The 9732-nt window shown below is 37.4% G+C and overlaps 1 non-coding gene across 1 annotated transcript; it reads left to right on the top strand.

Moving 5' to 3' along the window:
- The first annotated feature begins 1889 nt into the window (after positions 1-1889).
- On the top strand, positions 1890-1996 carry LOC131238197 (small nucleolar RNA R71). Its single transcript, XR_009167607.1, has one exon. It is a non-coding gene; the product is annotated as a small nucleolar RNA R71 (small nucleolar RNA).
- Positions 1997-9732: the final 7736 nt, after the last annotated feature.

Genomic DNA, 9732 nt, shown 5'->3' on the forward strand with positions numbered 1-9732 from the left:
ACCACCGAGTATGTCTTATCTTGACCTAAATAGACATTTCAAATCAGAGGGCAAAGGTTTTAAGTCAAGCTTTGATGCCTTGAGGTTAAACGGTAGAGGCACTACATCAGTTTGGGGCAATTTTTCAAATTGTGGACTCCACCAGTTAACTTCAAGTACCAGCACATTATCAAGCATGACCCCAGTGTCCCTAATCATATCATCATCTAAATCATGGGAATGGGCCAAGCACATCTATAGAGGGTCGGAGGATAAGGTCAGAAGTGCCCTATCTTCCACGAAAGAATAAATCAGTTTAATATCATGGAAATCGTCTTCATCCTCTAACTGTTTGCCTATGTTGAAAAAAATATTTAACTCCAATATCATATTCACGAAAGACATACTCATGACTCCATTCTTGCAATTAATGATTGTGTTTGAAGTGACAAGGAATGGGCGACTAAGAATGATGGGAATTTGAGTGTTCATGTCCATGATGGGTTAAGTATCCAGGACAATAAAATTTATCAGGTAATAGAATCTATCAACCTGGACCAACACATCCTCGATTATCCCTCTTGGTACATGAACTAAGTGGTTAGTGAGTTGTACTATAGTTCGGGTGGGTTTCTATTCACCCAAACCAAGTTGTTCGTAGACTGAGTGAGGAATCAGATTTACACTCATTCCTAAGTCAAGAAGAACATGTTCAATCCGGTAGTTCCCAATTACACAAGCGACGGTTGGGCTACCGGGATCTTTGTATTTCTATGACACATCTTGCTTTAGGATGACATTCAATTTTTTAGTTAAAAATATTTTCTTTTGAATATTTTGCCGTCTTTTGGTCGTACACAAGTCTTTCAGGAATTTGGCATATGAAGGTATTTGTTTAACCGCATCCAATAAAGGAATATTAACCTTCACTTGTTTCAACACCTCTAGAATGTCCTTAGAGTTAGAGAGAGATTTTGGTGCAACCAACCGTTGGGGTAATGAGGCAATCAGCTTGCCGTGAAGTTCCAGTTCCAATTCTTGTGGAGTGGTGCTAGGTCTATCATCATTTTTCTCTTCCCCGTCCTTAAGCTTTTCAACCTTTACCGGAATAGATTTATCAATTATCTTCCCACTCCTAAGAGTGGTGATAGACTTAGCTTGCTCCATTTGATTTGAAGAGCTTGAATCACTTATCTCATATTGCGGTTTAGGATTGGGGAGAGGCCGAGCAGGAAGTATCCCCATTCCCTAATTGTTAAGTGTGACTTTATCATTTAAATAAATGACACAAGTTTTCCCAATGCTGATCAATATACTGATTGAGTAGCTCTTGGTCTCGAATATGTTTTTGAACCAGTTCCTCTTGAAGTTTCCCTTGATTTGGAATTTGATTGAAGAAACCTGAGGGGTAGCAGTTTGTCCATTCCTCCAACTGAAGTTTGGATGATTTCTCCAACTAAGATTGTACGTATTGGAGGTAGGTCCAATGAAAGGTCATTGGTAATTGTTCACGGCATTAGATTCCTCATTCAGTACCTATCGAAAGGGGATAATTTTCAGTTGTGTGAACGTTGCAAGCACAAATACCTTAAACAGTTTCCTTAACCTTATCCTTCTTTAGTTCCATGGCCTCGAATTTCCTTATGAGATTAGCCACTTTAGCGTTGATATCATCATCCTCTTTCAGAAGATATAATCTACCCCTTTCCTTTGATTAAGTGGGCCTAGAAGTGGTGCTTGATTTTGTGTAGGTGTCCCATGATTGTGCATTTTCAGCAAGTCTATCCAAGTAGTCCCACACATCATCAACATTTTTATTCATGAATTCCCCACTGCACACTGTCTTGACCAATTGGTGCATGGAAGATGTCAGACCATCATAGAAAAAGTGTGTAATGCACCACATTTCAAAACCATGTTGTGGGCATGAACTGAGAAGATCCTTGAACCGCTCCCAACATTGAAAGAGTGTTTCATCCTCCTTTTGGGCGAAGTTCAAGAGTGACTTTCTAAGGGTGTTCATTTTTTGATGTGGAAAAAATTTCTTTATGAACTCCCCTATCATGTCATTCCATATGCCAATAGATCGGGGACGTAGTGAATGCAACCATGTCTTAGCTTTCTCTTTCAAAGAAAAGGGAAAGAGTTTCAATCTGACCATGTCCTCAGACACGTTAGAAAAATATAAAGTGGCTATAATCTCATCAAACTCTTTCAATGTAGATATGGACTTTCAGATTCAAGTCCATGAAATTTTGGAAGGAGTTGGGTTACCCCTGGCTTAATATTCATGTCTCGTATTTTTTAAAAAAACCATGCATGAGGGCGTGCTCACCCCCGCCGGTTATAAATAGTCTCGCAAAGTACGACGTGGGGATGCTTGATGCACCTCATTCTCATCCTGGACATCCTCAACCCGAGGTTGAAGTTGTCTTCCCAGTTGATTGACCAGTTGATTGTAGTCATAGCCTCAATTAACTCTGAGGATCTCAAGTGGTGTCTAATCCTATGATGGATAGTAAACCCTCAACCAATCCTCCTTCACTCAAGAGACGTAGAGTGTTGTCACGGACCCACTTGGGCATGAAACACTCTCAGCCCTCAATTTCAGATTCTAACCTAAACCTAAAAAGAAAAGAAGAAGGAAAATATAATTTTAGAAACAGAAAGAGATAGGGAATTAGAAAGAAGTTACCAAATAAGTTCCTAAATTAAGATCCTACAAAACAAAACAAAATAATACAGTTTTTAAAAATAGAAATTCTAAAATTAGAAAGTTTCTAAAAATGAATTAGGAAAGTAAACTAGTTTTTAAAAAGAAAAGTTTCTAAAAACAGAAAATAAAAAGTTTCTAAAGAGAGAAAAGGAAAGTTTCTAAACCTAGAAATAGAAAGCTAAGTTAGTTTCTAAAATAATTCAAAAAAAAAAACTAATCCTAAAAAGAGAAACTGGAAAAACCCTAATCTTAAACTAATTCAAAAATAAACTAATCTCAGAAAATGCAACCATTAATCCCCGGCAATGGCGCCATAAACTTTTTCACAACCCTAAGTGTAGGGTCGTGATGCAGCAATAATCTCGGTAAGATCGAGGTCGAATTCATAGGGATTGAACTTGTGTGTCTTTTGAAAGCAACTTGAACTAGAACTAGAAGAAGATGAAAACCTAAATCTAGAATATTTGAGAGTAATTATGAGAGATTTAACGAAAAACTTAATAAATTCAAAAGTGGGAAACTAGAGTTTCCAAGGATCCACTTGTAGGTTGTTGGGATGCTACCTTGCTTGATTCAAGGACTAAGAGATTTGTCAAATCACTGAACTTCTCATGGATCTAATCATCAATGGATGAGAGTTGTGAGGATTTTGAAGTGATTCCATCACCTAACCATGTCCAGGAGACATGACAAACAACATGATCTACCAATCACACAACTAATCATAAGAGAATTGTGAAGGTTAGGAAGGATTTCATCATCCTATCATGCCCAAGGGATGATGATGAACAACAAGATTCCCTAATTTCACAATCTCAATTCAGGAAAAGGAGATATCTCAAGCTATCGTATATCTATTGTAATTTATCACAACAAACCATTAAAAACTAAAAATATTCCTTCATAATCAAGCTAGAATCCAAGAGAGTTCAATAAAACATAAATTAAAACAAAGCAAATGTCTGAATCATGCTACGAGCTTCACCTCTTAGCCCTAACTAAGAGGTTTAGCCAACCATAAAAATGATTGAACTAAAAACCCTTGAGAAAAGCATAAAAACAACTAAGGAAAGGGAAGAAAAACTCTTGGCGATGGCTTCTCAACACTTTTGTTCCACTCCTCAAACCCTAGGAGATGCCTAATAACATCCTAGGGAGCCCTATTTATAGTTTTGCAACTCAAAAGTTCACACCGAGTTGGAAAATTCTAGAAACAGCTTTAAATTTCCGCAATTAATGTGATGTCTGTGTAACCCAGGACTGGTCAGGGACCTCCTAGGATTGGTCGAGGGTTGCCTTCAACGGGTCGAGGATGACCTGATTTTAGAGGATTTTGTCACTGGAGTTCGAGTCGAGGAATCCTCGACTAGTCAAGCAGGGCCAGGACTAGTCAAGGATCATAGAATTTTTCTTCAAAACTTCGATTTTCTTCATTCTTGACTTAGTTTTCTTAGATCTTTGGCATGTGAATTCTTCATTCTTGGTCTTCCAAGATCCATCTTTGTCTTTGGTGATTCTTGAGCATTAAATTCATGCTTTTAGCATTCTTTTCAATCCAAGCTCTTAAATTCACCTTTGAACACAAACGTGATTAAAATAAAACATTAAACATTATCATGTTCATAAAACCAAGCAATAAATGGGGTCTAATATGCAATATTTGACCCTCAACAATAATCATACTTCTTCTAGATTTATCCTTCTTAGGACATTTCGAAGCTAGATGCCCCAATTCAGAAAAGTTGAAGCATTGGGTGTCTTTAGATTTAGATTTTCAAAAATTAGGATTTCCTTTTCTTCTTTTAAAACGTTTTTACAATCTGATCTATTTTTATTTTTAAAATTTATATACAACTTTTTACCCAACATTGCCATATCATCCTTATTCTCTTCATTATCAAAATTTACATTTATATATTTGGATTTAGATTTATAAGATTTAAGAGCTATGAACTTGTTTTTAGGAGCTTTAAAATTCAGCTCATAGGTTTGTAGAGATCCAACTAATTCCTCAACTTTCATAACATCGGTATCTCTCAATTTCTGTATAGCAGTGACTTTGGAATTGAACCTATCAAGAAGTGATCGTAGTATCTTAGTACAAACATTATTTTCTGGGACTTTTTCTCCATGACCCCACATCAAATTAACAATGTCATTTAGTTTCGTATAGAAGTCCATGAATGACTCACTTTCTTCCATACAAATTTCCTTAAACTTAGTTGTGAGGATTTGAATTTTAGACTTTTTGACAATGTTAGTTCCTTCACGTGTCATTTCAAGAATATCTCATGCTTGTTTTGTTGTATCATAAGAAACGATTCTTTTGAATTCATCTAGCGATAAAGCACATGTAATTGCATTTAAGCCTTTTGCATTAGCATTGCTTCCACTTTTCTGAACGTTAGTCCTAAAAGTATAAGCAGTTTCTTTCATGGACGTGGTTCCATCCTCAGCCAAACTTCGATCATTGGAGGGGTCCATTTAGTTAAGGTGGCTTGCCATAAACCTTCATCAATAGATTTTAGAAAAATCCTCATTCTGGCTTTCCAATAGGAATACTTTGAGCCATTAAAGGGAGGTGGCCCGGTAATGGACAAACTATCAAAATTTGACATTCTAATAGATATGGATCTTGCTATAAGAGGTTAATCCCAAAAAGAGCAGCCTCGCTCTGATATCACTTGAAAGGATGAGCTATAGATGTCCTAGCTAGGGAGTGAATAGGACAATACAAAATATTTCAATATAACGCAGAATAATAAAATAAACACTCTCAATTACTTAGAGTATTGAAATTTTGATTTCAAATAGTTCATAGGACAACCTTCACCTAAGAGATTTAGGTAAGACAACCTTTTTTCATGACATCTTTGGGATTAAAATATCAAACTTAGTAAGAGACAATCAATCATAAGGAAAGCATATAAAGAATTAAATAATCACCACAATGCATGAGTTATAATGGTTTGATGCTTAAACCCCACACCTACTCCACTCCCAAAATTACTACCCTCATAATTTTAGCTTTCACTATTTCAAGGTTTTCATAAGGTCACTGTAACAACTTGATACGGTTCTTGTGATTTTCACGGGCTATTACAACAAAACCCACATTGTGATTTTCACAGGCTATCATAACAAAACCCTCTTAGTGATTTTCACAGGCCCACCACAAAATAAACCGGTGAGATTTCTCAGTTATCTCAGAAAAACTTGAAATGAAATGAAAGTAAATATGATACATATCTTCAATTGGAGAGTTGAAGACATAACCGTAGCTTGATTGTAGCGATCTTCTTTCATGGGATATTAATGAAGATGTTCACAACCTCAAGTGCAGGGTCATGATGTAGTAATAATCTCGATAAGACCAATGTCGAATCCACAAGGATTAATCTTGTGTGTCTATTCTAAGAGTAATTAGAATCAAAACTAGGAGAAGATCTAACCTAAATCAGAAACGTAAGGAGTTATTATGAGATGATGAATTTAAAAACTTGTGAATTTAAAGGTGGGAACTAGGGTTTCCAGGGATCCACTTGCAGCTATTAAGATGTTTCCTTTTTGATTTAAGTCACTCAATTGGAATTAGAGTCATATCCTATCTAATTGGAAGATATTCAATAAGATCCAATCTGAACTTCCATTGACCTAATTCTCGATGGATGAAAGTCGTGAGGGTTGGAAGTGATTCCATCACCTAACCATGCCCAGGAGACTATGGTAGATAATAGGGTATACCAATCTAATAACCAACATGGGAGAATTGTGAAGAATAGAGAGGATTCCTTCACCCATCCATGCCCAATGGATGATGGATAACAACAGGATTTCCTATTTTCACAAACTCCAAACAAGAAAAGAAGATACTTCAAGCAATTGCATATCCATTGTAATTTCAGTCACAATAAATCATTAAACATAAAAAGTATTCCTTAAATATTAAACTAGAATCAAAGAAGTTCAAAAATAACAGGAATCAAACAAGAAAAATGTCCCAATCATGCTACAAGCTTCACCCCTTACCCCTAGCTAAGGGATTTAGCCAACCATAGACAAGATTGGATTGAAAACCCTAGAAGAAAGCATTAAAAACTAAGAAGAAGGGAAGAACTCTTGGGAAGCCACTCCATCCTTTTGCTCTGCTTCTCCAAACCCTAGATATCCCAAAAATTCCATAGGGAACCCATATTTATAGCCTTGTCCGCATGGATTCGTAAAACCGCATCAATTTTACGCACTCCGCAATAGTTCGGAGTAATTCTTTGATGTCATCGAAGACTAGCTTCGATGTCATCAAAAATTATATCCAATTTGTTCAGCGACTAAACTTGATGTTACTGTAATTCTTCGATGCCAACTAAATTGTTTCAATGCCATCGAAGACTGGCTTCAATGTCATCGAAGATTGCATCCAGTTTGTCCAGTAACCAAACTCATTTTTTCTGTAATTCTTCGATGTCATTTAAACTGTTTCGATGTCATCTAAGATGTGAGACCTGTATCCTATCCTATAACATTTCGTAAGCTTTCGTGGTCCTCCTAGTGGAATTTCGGCGACCCGCGATGCGTAGATAACAGTTGTGTGCTACCTTGAGTTGTATCCCGTATTCTGTAGTTAGCTCGACCCAAGACTTTTACCCTTGAGACCGTGCCATCGCTGCTTATAACATCTCAGAAAAATCTGTACAAAGACCTAAGTACCACCTCAGGCAGAAATTCCTAAGGACCGTATACTGTGGAAATTAGACGAAAATTAATTAAGTACTAAACAAAATTAATCAATGGATTAGCTTGAACCACTATCTATACAAACTCCAAGACCCAAAATCATTAAAATTGTTAGCTCAACATTACTTGAAAACCATGGGAAAATCCCAAAACCCAGTTGCTCTCGGGAGCACATTGAAACTCCGTATCGAACCTAGACCGCGCGTCGAAAGACCGATGACCGTGAAACTATAGGGTTACGACTGCCTTACTAGGCTTGATAACTATTATGGGAATCGAGTCCAAATAGTATCCAGAAATGCACAACTTGAGCCCTGAGCTAAGTGTGTAAGAAACGCGAATATCTTTAGAAAATAAACCCAAACTTAAGTGAATTGGACCATTCTCTTGTGGGAAAAATTGAACACTTCAGACCATTAGATTCTAACCCAAATACCCCCTTGGATCAGGGAAATTTCACTGCACCAATCAGTATACTTGGGGCCCTGATCGAGGATCGGCGACCGTTGATCTGAAACAGGTCCTCTACAGCCGATCTGGTTGTCAGATCGCACCATAACATAGTCCTAGTGTAGATCCATTGTCAAGGAACTTTCTCCATGACTTAGGTGAGAAATAGACCTTCCTAAGGGCCCTGTTAGTAAAAAATAGGCACCCTTTGGCTATAACTTGAGTATACCATGGCCCTGGGGCCATTGACATCGATTTTGAGCCTATATAAGGACCTTAAACCACCCCTCTCTCATTCCATACGAATTTCTCTAACCCTAGGAGAGAGAAGAGAGAAAAGAAGAGAAAGGAGTGAGGAGAAGAGAGTGAGATAGGGAGATCGTTGCTGGGACCCTTTCCCGTGACTCCACACGGCGATTTGCCTCCCCACCATCTCTGCACCATCGATTCTAGCTATGATTTGGGTAAGGAATCCTAACTCTAATCATGTTTTAGGAATCCAAATAGAAGAATCAGCGAAATAGCTAACCTATTTCGATGTTTAGGTACCGTTGTACTGTATTCGGGTGCGCAGGATTCTAACCGAGTTCAAAACAAGTTAACCGATAAAAGGTGTGGACTACAAACGTTTCAGTTATAGTTTTCAAGGTTTTTAATGTTAGCAATGATTTATGTCTAACTTGATTGCTGCCATATGATCTTAGTTACGATGCATTCGATATATTATACATGTGTGTGAACTATGTGAATATATAATGCATTCCTTGTGTTTGTTGAAATGTTTGAATGAAATTGAAATTATGATTTGTGCTTGCCATGACTATTAATATAGAATACATGATTGTTGTATGTATGACAACTCCTTTATGAAAGGATTTACCATAATATATGCTATAACAACTTTAGTTCACGTATGTAGTACTGAGTAGTCTAAGTGGTTGATAAAATGTCTGAATGAGAAATTACTTGATGAATCGCTTTTAATAAGGGTATTGAGATAGGATTCTCAACTACCTTATCCAAATTTATAGTTTCCTTCTTGTAATGTAAATTGCTACCATGTGATTTATGGATGAAATGCGTATATATCACAACATGTTCAATGTGTTTGATAAAATGCTCAAGTGAGAATGATGTTTGAATTGTTAGTTAAATGGTGTTATGATTAACATATGAGACTACCTATTGCATATAAGTATGATTAGGACTACTACGAAGTCCAGGCAATCAGTAACGGTTCCCGATTAAGTGGCCGAATTAGTTTCACCACATTAGATATGTTTGATGAATCCGAGCCGTACAGTGATTATCAACAGTGGTTAGGCCATGTGGAGTGCTTACGCACTCCATGTTGATTAATTCAATGTGCACTCGTACCAATCGAACTTGTCAAATAACCCGATTGGCCTATTATGTGTTTACCATGTGTGGATGTTATTGTTTGAATTTAAGGTACTACTTACCAATGTAAAACCCATTTCAACCATGGTACCACAATTCGCTAAGACTCATGAGCCGGGCATGGTAGTATAGGACACCATGGTCTAGCTGTCGGCCTACGCTGGGTTGACGAGTCTCCCCGTAATGACCAGTGAGCAACCCAAACTCGTGAGCCAAATGTAGTGGTATGGGACACTATATTTGAGTTGTCGGCCTACGCTCAGGTGACGAGCCTTTCCGTAGTGACCTCGAGTATAAACTAAGCCTATGCTGAGGTGACAAGCCTCTCCATAGTGACCTTGAGTGTAAACTCTTGAACTTACCTATCAACTATTTTTTATGAGGAGTGATGCCCTATAACTTGCCTATCGTATGTGATTTACTAGGATTGATGACCCTAGATGGATCTTCCG

This window comes from Magnolia sinica, chromosome 2 (assembly GCF_029962835.1).
Source record: "Magnolia sinica isolate HGM2019 chromosome 2, MsV1, whole genome shotgun sequence".
NCBI lineage: Eukaryota > Viridiplantae > Streptophyta > Magnoliopsida > Magnoliales > Magnoliaceae > Magnolia > Magnolia sinica.